Below are 13,791 nucleotides of genomic sequence, written 5' to 3'. Positions count from 1 at the left end.
AAAAAAAAAAAAAAAAAAACCTGCTGCTTAGTGTTCCATTCTGTAGGCAGCTGATTGAAATATTCCCCTATTTGTGAAAATTTCTCACAACTACATTGCAATGAATTACTAATTGATTTCCCTATTTCTACTCTTGTCCCCTTCCCTCGGTGATAACTGAAATTGTAGATAGGGTGGGCCAGATGTGTCTGTGCTTCCTTCCAGCTCTAAAATTCTGCTTCGGTGATTCAGACCACATAATCTCCCATTCACAGAGAATGAGAACTTGAAGCTCAGCCTAAAATGAGCAGATGAAATGACAGGAGAGGAAACTCTTGGACCAGGTTTACCTCCTATTCATTTGGAAGGACTTGGGAAGCTCATGCACCCATCCTGGCCTCCTGGCATTGCCTCATTCATTCATTTATTCATTCGGTCAGTTACGTTCTGCCTAGTAGTCCTCAGATAACAATAGCCCTGATGCCTCTTCCCGCCTAATATAAAGCAAACTACCTTCACCCCCACCTTGACACGAGCCTGTCTACCCCGAAGCTGGCAGGCACATGCCTGGTGGTCAGGTGATGTGAGTACTGAAAGTGAGACAGCCACAGCTCAGGCAGACCCCTGCCCTCCGTCCACCCTACCACCTGTCCAGCTTCTGCCTTTGTCATTGTATTGCCATCCACACTTCAGGACTTCGCAAGCAAACGGTTTTGCATTTATCACCTGCTAATACACCAGATCATTTACTTATTTATCTCATTTAGCATCCGTCTTCTCCCTTAGAATGACAGTTCCACAAGGACAGGAATTTTGTCTGTGTTTTTACTGCTGTAGCCCGACACTTAGTATGGTGACTTGGCACATAGCAGGTGCTCAATAAATGCTGCAGCATCTGGGGATGTATGACTGGATGAGCATATCTCTTGGAATGGAACCTAGAAACGGAAGTCCTATGGCACAGGGAATACTTGACGTTTTAATAGTTGTCAATAGGCCGAGTGCAGTGGCTCACGCGTGTAATCCCAGCATTCTGGGAGGCTGAGGCAGGTGGATCACCTGCAGTCAGGAGTTGGAAATCAGCCTGGCCAAGATGGCGAAACCCCATCTCTACTAAAAATTAAAAAATTACCTGAGCATGGTGGCTAGTGCCTGTAATCTCAGCTACTCAGGGAGGCTGAGGCATGAGAATTGCTTGAACCTGGGAGGTGGAAGTTGCAGTGAGCTCAGATTGTGCCACTGCACTCCAGCCTGGGTGACAGAGTGAGACTCTGTCTCAAAAAAAAAAAAAAAGGTTGTCGATAGTTGTCTGCACCCATCTATACTCCTGCCTGCTGAGTAACCTTACAAATTTCTGATACTATGAAACTCTTAATTTTGGTTAATCTAATGGATGAAAAATGGAACTTTCTTGTTTAAATTTCCCTTATAGTGAGGCTGAGCACCTTTTCATGTGTTTGATGGACAATTTTGTTCCTTCTTCTTTTTGGGGGGCAGATGGGGGACAGGATCTTGCTCTGTCTCCCAGGCTGGAGTGTAGTGGTGTGATCTAGGCTCACTGCAACCTCCGCCTCCCACGTTCAGATGATCTTCCCACCTCAGCCTCCCGACTAGCTGGGACCACAGGTACATGCCACCACGCCTGGCTAATTTTTGTATTTTTAGTAGAGACAGGGTTTCACCATGTTGGCCGGGATGGTCTCGATCTCTTGACCTCATGATCTGCCCACCTTGGCCCCCTAAAGTGCTGGGAATACAGGCGTGAGCCACCGCGCCCGGCATCATACTTTAAAAATTACTATAATTTCAGGCTGGGCTTGGTGGCTCACGCCTGTAATCCCAGCACTTTGGGAGGCTGAGGTGGGTGGATCACATGAGGTTGGGAGTTCAAGACCAGCCTGACCAGCATGGAGAAACCCCATCTCTAGTAAAAATACAAAAAATTATTTGGGCATGGTGGTGCATGCCTGTAATCCCAGCTATTTGGGAGGCTGAGGCAGGAGAATTGCTTGAGCCTGGGAGGTGGAGGTTGAGGTGAGTTGAGATTGAGCCATTACACTCCAGCCTGGGCAACAAGAGCAAAACTCTGTCTCAAAAAAAAAAAAAATATATATATATATATACTATAATTTCATGTTAATATGTGTGAAATCTGGCATGTCAACTCCCCCCAATCTTTTTCAGAATTCAAGATGTCACTAATTGTGCTTTTGCTCTAACATATGAACTTCAGAATTAACTTGGCAAATTCTAGAACAGAACCCACTGGGACTTTCATTGCAATTGCCTTGACCTTTTTTTTGGTTTTGTTTTGAGACAGAGTCTCGCTCTGTTGACCAGGTTGGAGTGCAGTGGCAAAATCTTGGCTCACTGTAACCGCCTCCGGAGTTCAAGTGATTCTCCTGCCTCAGCCTCCCAAGTATCTGGGATTACAGGCACGCACCACCATGCCCAGCTAATTTTTGTATTTTTAGTAGAGACGGGATTTTGGCATTTTGGTCAGGCCGGACTTGAACTCCTCACCTCAAGTGATCTGCCCTCCTCAGCCTCCCAAAGTGCTGGGATTACATGCGTGAGCCATCACACCCAGCCTAGGCTTAATTTTTGAGGTCTTTAGTTTTTGCTGCTATAATGAAGGGGGTTGTTTTGTTGTTCTTGTTGCTATTTTCTAATTGATTTTTTAAAAATTAAGATTGTGTGTGTGGGGGGGGGAGTCTTGTCGTAATGTCTACGCTGGTTTGGAACTCTTGGTCTCAAGGGATCCTTCTGCTTTAGCCTCCAGAGTAGCTGGGATTACAGGTGAGCGTCACCAAGCAGGGCATCTAATTAATTATTGATGATGTATAAAAAGAACAGCTCATTCTAATCCCATCTTCTCCATCTATCATGTGATTTTGGACATGTTTTTTCAACTTCTCCGAGCCTTTGTTTTTTTTTTACGACACGGGGATCATAAAGCCAGGGATGCAGTAAGGAATAAAACCGGATAAAGCACCCAACGAACCGCGGGTTTCATAAGGTCAGGGCAGGGACTGGGTAAAGAGTTTGAAAGACTCAAGCAAGACTGGGAAGGACGCTACGGGCGAGTCTGTTGCATGCAGGAGACTCCATGTTAAGACGAAGTGGACTCCTATGAACCTTCAAGGCATAATGCACAACCATAGCGAGAATAATTTTTAAAAAAGAATTTTCTTCCCTGAAAGCTTGGGGAGGTCCAGGATGCCCGCCATTCTGTGATCTAAGTTGACTCCACCTCTTCAGTTGGTACCACCTTTCCCAAATTGTTTGGAGCGGAGTACTCCGGTCTTTGTAGTAATGCACTCCTAAGGGCTGGTCCAATGGGCTCACGGCAGGCGCAGGAGACTACACTTCCCAGGAGAACCCGGCCGCGTTGTTCACTTGTGCCTCCTTCTGACTTCCGGTATTGCCGCGCTCTGTGGGGCCAATCGGGAGTCAGGAATTGCCTTTTCCGCGCTCTGATTGGTGCATTCGACTAGGCTGCCAGGGTTCAAAATTTCAACGATACTGAATGAGTCCAGTGGAGTGTTGCTTGGCGCGTCGTTGTGAGAGCTGAGGCGAGGCTAGGTGAGCCTTGGGAAGAAAAGAGGGAGCAGTAGGGCTCGGGTCTTCCACCTCCCGGAGTTTGGAACTGCTGGAGTTCACCTTCCAGCTTTTAGCGGCGTTGGCGCCGCTAGGCCTGGCCTCTGAGGCGGTTGCGGTGCTCGGTTGCCGCCCAGGCAGGGCAGGGTGCGAGCGGAGGCTTAGGGCCACCTTTCTCTTGGTGACAGGATTTTGCTGTGAAGCACGTCTGGGAAACGGAGGGGAAAAGGAGTTGCGGGAGGCTGTCGGCTAATAACGGTAACGATAATTATTATTACCATGCTAACATGTTATAAACATTGAACTCTCATTTAATTTCCTCGCCAAGCCAATGTAGTTGGTGCTATTCTTGTTCCAATTTTACAGAGGAAGAAACTGAGGCCTAGAATCTAGATAAATTTCGAGAAATGGGTGAAATAGCAGCCCTGCTCTTAGGAAGTGTGGCGTTTGATGGAGGAAAACAGAGGTGGTAGTCACAAACAAGTACATTTCAAAACTTTTGTCTAAAGCAGGAAGGTAATTAGATGGTGTGAGAACATAATTGAGGGAGAGTTTAATTCCGCTTAGAGTTGTCTTCTATTTGGGATTTAAAGTTGATTCTATGTTATCCATATTTGTCCAGCTCTCATTTTGTGTGGAATCACCAGGTATTATTCCCTTTCTCATTTCCTTTCTCATAACATTTATAGATTGGGGGAAGGAAAACCAAACCAGGTTATAATATTATAGAATTGGTCTACCCCCTGTTTTCTTGACATATAGCTTCTTTTTTTTTCCCCCCACATATAATTTTCTAGTAGTTCAGTAACATGGACTCCCCCAAATTAGGCCTACTTAGGATTGAAAAGGATTTTTGACTCCTAAATTTTGTTTTAAGGCCAGCTCTTGGTGTACTTCCTGGTTCACCCTTACCTTGTCTTGACATCCTATGGCTTCTCTTTGAATTTCTCTCATTCATCAGATGTTGTCAAAAATAGGACTATTTAGGCTGGGTGCGGTGGTTCACACCTGTAATCCTGGCACTTTGGGAGGCAAGGCAGAGGTCAGGAATTTGAGACCAGCCTGGCCAGCATGGTGAAACTCTGTCTCTGCTAAAACTACAAAAATTAGCTCCGTGTGGTAGAGGGTGCCTGTAATCCTAATTACTTGGGAGGGAGGCTGAGGCAGGAGGATGGCTTGAACCCAGGAGGGGGAGGTTGCAGTGAACCGAGATCCTGCCACTACACTGCAGCCTGGGCAACAGAGTGAGACTCCATCTCAAACAACAACAACAACAACAACAACAACAACAAAAACCAAGGACTGGTTGCTGCTGTAGTAAGAATATTCTTGTATTGTAGCCTTAGTGTATTATACCACCCCCTGCCCTGGTTGATTTGGATGAGTTAGTTCAATATTAAGCTGGCATTCTTGAATCAAAATTATGTGGCTCCCAGCTAACTCAGCCATTTAGTTAACCTTTGAGGGTACTGTGTGCTCAGATTGGCATGAGATTCTATGGGTATACAGATGTGTGATGTACTCAAAGGTTTTCTGGTATGTTTGAGGACAAAAAAGATTGATTGAAATTGACCAGTGAGAATCAGAAAAAGACAGGACACCCTCTGAGTGCTCTACTGTTTTGTAAGTGTCCTGACAGTTTAGAGGTGAGGGAGATCAAGAGCCAGTTTGTGTTTCTCTGCTTCACAAAGCCACCTTGTCTGAATCTTGATAAGCACAGTTTGGTTAGACAGGGACCAAAATAATCCTGGTGTCATAGGGATCACCCACTAAATACCTGTTGAATTGAGTAGGCAGGAAAGCACTATCTGAATTGACTACAAAATTGCAGGTATGAAAAACTGGATTGTATTCAACTAGGTTGGTAAATTTGTTTAGACTTTCAGATGATCTAAATAGGGTTTATTTGGCCAACCTTATGGTTAAATCTGTGTATTCCAACCTTGATAAAATCAATTTATTGCAATTAAGTTTGTCCAGGATTATGTGAGAGAGTCTTTCATTTCTTGTTTAGGTACCAGGAGATGTACAGGGATCTTCTACATCCCCTGGTTAATTTTCCTTCAGCCTTTTCTGGGTCTCTTCCCTAATTCTCTTTGAGTTCCTGGGAGAAAGAGGAGGGGAAATTTAAATGCCCTTTGACATACTTAATTTTCTTTGCTATGGGTAAAGTTAGGAAGCAGAATTGACTATATAGACAGCTTTTTTTTTTTTTTTTTTTGAGACGGAGTCTTTCTCTGTCGCCCAGGCTGGAGTGCATTGGCGCGATCTTGGCTCACTGCAATGTCTGCCTCCTCGGTTCAAACAATTCTCCTACCTCAGCCTCCCAAGTAATTGGGATTATAGGCTCGAGCCACTGCACCCAGCCTTAGAGAGATTTAATAACCCAAGAGATTCTGTGACTAGATCTGTGTTTGAGACAGAGATGTAGAGATCAGCAGCCCAAGGTACTCTGAAAAAAGGATAGGTAACTGGGGAGGGGTTACATTTTTGTTTGTTTGTGTAGGAAAACTTGGTAAAAGGGGAATAAAGAACAGTGAGAAAGGTATAAAACTGTATCTAGAGGTTACTTTGGAAATGAAAAGACAATGCTATTTGTACTTAGTAAGACAAAGTAGTAAAAGTTTGCTCTTTTTTTTTTTTTGAGACTGAGTTTTACTCTTGTTGCCCAGGTTGGAGTACAGTGGTGTGATCTCGGCTCACTGCAACCTCTGCCTCCCAGGTTCTAGCGATTCTCCTGCTTCAGCCTCCGAGTAGCTGGGATTATAGGCATGTGCCATGATGCCTGGCTAATTTTGTATTTTTAGTAGAGAGGAGGTTTCTCCATGTTGGTTAGGCTGGTCTTGAACTTCCAACCTCAGGTATCTCCCTGCCTCGGCCTCCCTAAGTGCTGAGATTACAGGTGTGAGCCACCTCATCTGGCCTTGCAGTTTGTTTTTTTTTCCCCCAAATATTTTTGATCTGCAATTGATTGGATTCACAGATATGGAACCCATAGCTATGGAGAGCCAACTGTATTTCATTAAAAAAAAAAAACAAAAACTACACTAAAAACTTTTGTTATTTTTTAAAACTTAATCAGGCTATGAGTCTTTTCCCATGTCATTAATACATTTTCTTCTCTTTTCTTTTTTTTTGAAACAGGGTCTTGCTCTGCCACCCAGGCTGGAGTGTGCACTTCAGTGGTGTGATCACAGCTCACTGCAGCCTCTATTTTCTGGACTCAGGCGATCTTTCTGCCTCAGCCTCTTGAGTTGCTGAAACTACAGGTTCATGCCACTGTACCTGGCCAAATTTTTCTACAACATAATTTTAATGGCCATGTGGTATTCCATTATGTGGTTCTTTATATTATTTTATCCAGTGCAATTGCTAGTCAAAAAGAATGCATATTTTTGGCTGGATGCAGTGGCTCATGCCTGTAATCCCAGCACTCTGGGAGGCCAAGGCGAGTGGATCACCTGAGGTTGGGAATTCAACACCAGCCTGGCTAAATTGCTTGAACCTGGGAGGTTGGAGGTTGCAATGAGCTGAGATTGCGCCATTGCACTGCAATCTAGGTGACAGAGTGAGACTCAACCTCAAAAAAAAAAAAAAATGCATATTTTTAAGACTCTTGACACATAACACCAAAGTGCCTTATAGGAAGGTTATGCTGATTTTCATACCCACTAAAACAGTTTATATTCACATAGGCATAAATGTATAATCTTAAAATAGGTAATATATTTGCATGGTACAAAAATCAAAAGAATACAAAAAGCATCATAGTTTAAAATCTTCCTCCAACCCTGTTACTTTCCTCTTCACTTTCACCATCCATAGGTAAACACTTTGTTTTTTTGAGACAGAGTCTTACTCTGTCAACCAGGCTGGAGTACAGTGGCATGATCTCAGCTCACTGCAACCTCTGCTTACCTGGTTGAAGTGATTCTCCTGCCTCAGCTTCCTGAGTAGCTGGGATTACAGGTGCGCCACCATACCTGTAATTTTTGTATTTTTAGTAGAGATGGGATTTTGCCATGTTGGCCAGACTGGTCTTGAACTCCTGACCTCAAGTGATCCACCTGCCTTGGCCTCTCAAAATACTGGGATTACAGGCGTGAGGCACCTAATAAACACTTTTATTAGGTTGTTGGGTTTGGGTGTTTGTATGTATTCCCCAAACCAGATACCTTTTGAAGAGTAGATATCTCAAATTAAATGACTGGTATTTAACTAGGATTGTAGTCTGCAGCCCCATTGTCAACCATTACAAAGTTTTTCAGCTTCATACCATTGGAATATCAGCTTCATACCATTGGAATATGATTGGGATTCTACTAAGATTTCCTTTTAGTATTCTGCAAAGCTCTGTGTCATTATTTGTCCTAGAAGTAAACAGCATCACTGGTTTCTGTCTGGGTCCTATTCGTTATAGGTAGATTATGGTTTGTTGAGTTCTATGGATAAATTAAAGCAGAATTGAGTTCGTAGTCCTTAAAAAAGGGCAATATGAAACATACGAGTTTGGGAGAGAAATGATAGGAAATATTTGCTTGAAGTTTTTAGGCAGTGATGAATTAGAACAAGTGTCCATGTGTCCTGTGCTGACTTCTGAGTGTTGGACAGTGAGGGATTGTCATTGGATTTTAAATTGACCCAATTTTGGAAGCTTCATAGATCTGTTTCTGTAAACAGATCCAATTTCAGCATAGAAGTTAGCAAACATAAATGTGGAAACACAGTCCATTAAACTTCTTTCAGACTTAGTTTGTGACTTTGATTAACAGTTAAAATTGCATGTTGGATTATGTTGCCATTTACTGACTGCTGCTAATCCCTTATGTACAAGAAAAAAAAATGTAGCTGTTTTCTCCCTGGGTAAGATGAAAATAACTCCACTTCATTTTACTTGTGATAATGTAACAGGATCTCTTATCCCTTGTGAAAGCAGGAGAGGATGTCCCTGGGGAAATGGCACTTCCTGGGATGGGACCATCTTAACTAACTATACTTCTAATGAAGTCTTGACTTACTCTGTTTATTCTATTATATTACCAGTAGAATCCATGACTTTAATAGAAATAGCCAAGTCACATCTCACAGGCTAAATAGCAAGGTGTTTGAGAGCATCTGTCACACCAAAGTCTTTGTTTTGCTTAGGAGCTGGTAGTCCACTATTTCACCCTGCTTAGAATGCACCCCCTTGCAGCTTTCCCCCACCTGCTCTGAACCTGTACCTTTTGATTTATAGAGCTTGTCAAGACTAGTTATTTTTGGTTTGAGAGTGAAGAAAGATGGGAGGCAATGGGAGGTTAATTTCAGATGAATGTGGGAATAGGTTACATTGCTTTGTCTGCACTCTTCCTAATTTGTATTTGTCTTCCCCTTCCATTTATCTCTTACCCTAGAAAAAGTCAATGTTCATTCTTAGCCTGTAGAATGCCGAAGGTCTGTCTGTATCTTTTAGGCGTTACTTCCATCAGGAAAACTTCTCTGATCCTCCTTTACCCTGTTCTTCTCTGCACTTCCAGAGCGCTCTCTGTTTATGCCCTCTTGCAGCAAGGATAGCCCTGTATTGTAATTGTTCGAATTCTCCCATTCAATTGTGTGTTCTTGGAGGGAAGAAATTTTTTTTTGTTTTTTTGAGACGGAGTCTTGCTCTGTCCCAGTCCCAGGCTAGAGTGCCGTGGTGGGATCTCTGCTCACGGCAACCTTCACCTCCTGGGTTCAAGCTCTTCTCCTGCCTCAGCCTCCTGAGTAGCTGAGATTACAGGTATGCACCACCACGCTCAGCTAATTTTTGTATTTTTAGTAGAGTTGGGGTTTCACCATGTTGGCTATGGTCTCGAACTCCTGACCTTGTGATCTACCCCGCCTTGGCCTCCCAAAGTGCTGGGATTACAGGCATGAGTCACCGTGCCTGGTAGATATGTATATATATATCCTTTTAGTCTTCACTTTTTGTAAACAAAAATGGGATATGAGATATGAGGGATGGGCCAGGTGAGGTGGCTTATGCCTGTAATCCCAGCACTTTGGTAGGCCAAGGCAGGCGGATCACCTGAGATTGGGAGTTGGAGATCAGCCTAACCAACTTGAAGAAACCCCGTTTCTACTAAAAGTACAAAATCAGCTGGGCATGGTGACACATGCCTGTAATCCCAGCTACTTGGGAGGCTGAGGTGGGAGAATTGCTTGAACCCTGGAGGTGGAGGTTGTGGTGAACCGCGCTCTGCCATTGCACTCCAGCCTGGGCAACAAGAGTGAAACTCTGTCTCCAAAAAAAAAAAAAAAAGATATAAGGGATGACGTTGAATAGGCAGTTTTTTAGAGAAACCTAACTGGTTCATAGCATACAGGATAGGCTTTTTTCTTAGATCTTTGTAGGATTGTTGGTCATTAATAGCTATTTCTCTGTCCAGAATATTTCTAAAGTTTTGCAAGAATCTGAAGCTGTGGTAGATTCAGATAATTTTGAAATGAGAAGCTGATTCTCTTTCTTGGCAGCTTGATTTGTTTGGGGGAATGTGGCTGACGCATGTGCTTTTTTTTTTTTTTTTTTTAGTGAGACCTGTTGACAGAAATTCAATCTTGATTAAGGGGTGCAGGAAGGCATCCAGTTCCCACCATGCCTGGGGCTCTCTCATTTAAACAGCCGCCTTTGGCTCTGGCCTGTTCCATTTCCCACTAGGCCCTGTGGACTTTAATTTTTGAAGGTTTCACATCCTAATATTTATTGTTTCTGGGGCAGGTAGTGTCGTGAAACCGAAATGAACCAGTAGTTAACTTTTGATTTTCTTAATGTACTTGTGCTATCAGCCTTCATTGAAAAGAGTGAAAAGAGTCAGACTTCTCAATGGATATGTATTTATTTATTCTCTTTTTCCAGGGAGAGGGGATGGTCTCCTGAGTTGGCCGTTCTAGACCTAAATGTATCTCAAAAGAAGCTTTTTTCAAAAACAAATCATGTTAGGAAAATAAGATTTTGTTTTTAAAATTTCACCTAAAGATTAAATGTACTTAGGTTAATATCCATCACCTTTTGTCCCCTGCTAATCAAATGCAGTCTTAGACCTCAGAGGACAGCCTGTTTTCTGCTGCTTGAATCCTCTTCATAGTCTATTTCCTCTAGAATATCACTGAGAGGTTTTCACTAACCTCTATCTTACATAGAGGAAAAACTTTATATGTAAAAGTACATGTGAAAAAAGAGGAAACAAGGGATTTTAAGATTTTATTTTATGGGAAGATTCAGATCAGAGCTTTCCAAATATATTTAGAACAGGATTTGTAATTTGCTAAAGTTTTCATTATGAGCATGTCGGGGATGCTCAGTTTTCGTAAAGAACAGAATTTGTATTTGTCTAACAGGATCATATGATTTGATTACCTACCTCCTTTTTGAAGCTATGTTTACAGGAAAACTTGTGCATTAGAGAGACCACTGATTTTTGAATCCTACAGACCTGGTCTTTTAAAACTCAATACTGCTATGTATTAATTTGGTGATCTTGGAATAGTGTAACTTCTCTGAGCTTGTTTCCTTATTTATAAAATGGTGATGGTAGCATCTATTTATAAAGACATCTATCATGTATATTGTTAATGCAGTTTAAATGAGATGATTTATGTGAAGTGTCTGGTAAGGTGCCTGGCTTACAGGAGATAGTATTTGGTAGTTATTGTCTATAATTTGTCTCTTACTCCATTGCATTTGTTATTTATCTATTTAAATGTCTATTTTTAAATAAATATGAGAAGCAGTGGATAAGAACACAACCTTCAGTTTCTGTTCAGTTTGGAAGCCTGACTTTACTGCTTTTTAGCTGCATGACTGCAAATAAGTAGTAAATCTCTCTGTGCCTCAGTTCCCTCACTCTAGAATGAAGATAATAACAATACCTACTTTATAGAATTATTGTGAGGCTTTAGTGAGTTAATACTGTACTATGTCAGACACTGCCAACAGTGTCTTTCATGTCATAAGTGCTTATTAATTAATAGCTGTTGGCTGGGTGCAGTGGCCTACACCTGTAATCCCAGCACTTTGGAGGGCTGAGGCGGGTGGATCACTTGAGGTCAGGAGTTACAGATCAGCTGGGCCAACATGGTGAAACCTTGTCTCTATTGAAAATACAAAAAATTAGCTGGGCATGGTGGCGGACGCCTGTAATCACAGCTACTCGGGAGGCCGAGGCAGGAGAATCACTTGAACCTGGAAGGCAGAGGTTGCAGTGACCCAGGATTGCGCCACTCACTGCCTTCCAGCCTAGGCAACAAGAGTGAAACTCTGTCTCAAAAAAAAAAAAAAAATTAATAGCTGTTATTATTTTTACTTTTTCAAATGTATATACCCTTTTATTAAGTTGATGCCCAGGAATCATTTTTAGTTCTATATAGAAATATTATTATTTATTTATTTATTTTTGAGACAAAGTCTCACTCTATGGCCTAGGCTGGAGTGCAGTGGCATGATCTCAGCTCACTGCGACCTCTGCTTCCTGCATTCAAGTGATTCTCCTGCCTCAGCCTCCCAAGTAGCTGGGATTACAAGCATATGCCACCATGCCGAGCTACTTTATGTATTTTTAGTCGAGACGGGGTTTCACCATGTTGGCCAGGCTGGTAGTTCTATATAGAAATATTAGAAAGAGAATATGTTACATTTGGATAATTTTTTTTGTATTTTTTGAGACAGAGTCTCCCTCTGTTGCCCAGGCTGGAGTGCAGTGGTGCAATCTCAGCTCACTGCAACCTCTGTCTTCTGAGTTCAAGTGATTCTTGTGCCTCAGCCTCCTGAGCAGCTGGGACGACAGGCGCATGCCACCACACTGGGCTAGTTTTTGTATTTTTAGTAGAGACGGGGTTTCAGCATATTGGCCAGGCTGATCTCGAACTCCTGACCTTGTGATCTGCCTGCCTCAGCCTCCCAAAGTGCTGGGATTACAGGCGTGAGCCATTGCACCCGGCCCATTTGGGTAAGTTAATAGCCAGTTTATAGGCCATGTGATGGGAAGCATTATTTCCGCAAATCAGCAGATTAGACAATCATTGCTTGTCAAGAATATTTAATAAAAATTCCAGAAAGCTCAGTTTCTTTTGGGCTGCAAACACAGATCTAGGGAAATAAATACTGCTTAACTTGTTTTTGTTGTTGTTTTTGTTCTCTTTTAAGAGAACTCTGTTGCCTAGGCTGGAGTGTAGTGGCGTAATTGTGGGTCACTGCAGCTTTGAACCCCTGGGTTCAAATGATCTTCCCACCTCAGCCTCCTGACTAGCTGGGACTGCAGGCACACACCATGCTCAGATACTTAGGACGCTGAGGAGGGAGTATCCTTTGGGTCCAGGAGTTCGAGTCTAGCCTGAACAACATAGCAAGACCCTATGTCTTTATAAAACAGAGATGAAAAAGAAAGAAAAAAAAGGATGTATGTGAAGGGTTAAATTGGAATACTATCCAGGTAGTTAGTTTTCAGCATCATGCTTTGGTGAAACCATGGTTTTGAGGCTAAGTGGGGTTGCCACATATTACATTCCTGCCTCGTCCTTCCCCCAGCTTTAATTGTCTTCATTACATTCATGCCTGGGAAGTGTTCCCAGTGACCTGAGTTAGGCATTAAGATCATGGGAATCCAAGATTTTCCCATGTCTTCTAGTATATTTGTTCACAAGAAAAGGAAAACTTCCTCCTTGCAGCAAGGGGTTTTCAACCACTGTCAGTCACTGAGGAATCTTTCACTAAGAATCCTTTGAATAGAAATGTGGTCAAGAAGAGGAAAGGTATCAGCAGTGATAATACCTTACAATAGTGTATTTCATAGCACTTGAAGTATCTTCTTATTTGTTCATGGTAAGAAGGTAGGCAGAGAGTTTAGTGACTTGCCTATTGTCATATACATGTGGTAAATGCCAGAGCAGGCATTCTGGACTTTTGTTGGTTGGGATTGCTTTTGACTACAAGTGGCAGAAAATGTGGCTATAATGGCTTATATAAAAAGTATTATTATGTTTTGGCTATTTCTTTTTTTTGTTATTACTATTATTATTATTATTATTTTTTTGAGACAGAGTTTCACTCTTGTTACCCAGGCTGGAGTGCAATGGCGCCATCTCGGCTCACCGCAACCTCCGTCTCCTGGGTTCAGGCAATTCTCCTGCCTCAACCTCCTGAGTAGCTGGGATTACAGGCACGCGCCACCATGCCCAGCTAATGTTTTGTATTTTTAG

At 42.5% G+C, this 13,791-nt stretch overlaps 1 protein-coding gene across 3 annotated transcripts in view; it reads left to right on the top strand.

Annotated features, from left to right (window-relative positions):
* The first annotated feature begins 3,464 nt into the window (after positions 1–3,464).
* The window catches only part of TPX2 (TPX2 microtubule nucleation factor), a 66,553-nt gene continuing 56,226 nt past the window's right edge, over positions 3,465–13,791 (top strand). The window contains exons 1-2 of one of the 3 annotated variants that reach the window (XM_037733440.1): positions 3,493–3,564; positions 3,768–3,837. The gene's annotated coding sequence lies outside the window, so the exon portion shown is untranslated. Of the gene's footprint in view, positions 3,838–13,791 lie in introns of all 3 variants that reach the window. The other 2 variants (XM_017514856.2, XM_017514846.2) reach the window with 2 other exon arrangements.

Source organism: Cebus imitator, unplaced genomic scaffold (assembly GCF_001604975.1).
Source record: "Cebus imitator isolate Cc_AM_T3 unplaced genomic scaffold, Cebus_imitator-1.0 Scaffold18, whole genome shotgun sequence".
Lineage (NCBI taxonomy): Eukaryota > Metazoa > Chordata > Mammalia > Primates > Cebidae > Cebus > Cebus imitator.
Note: the sequence above shows the minus strand (reverse complement) of the source record. Positions and strands in the feature narration are given on the sequence as shown.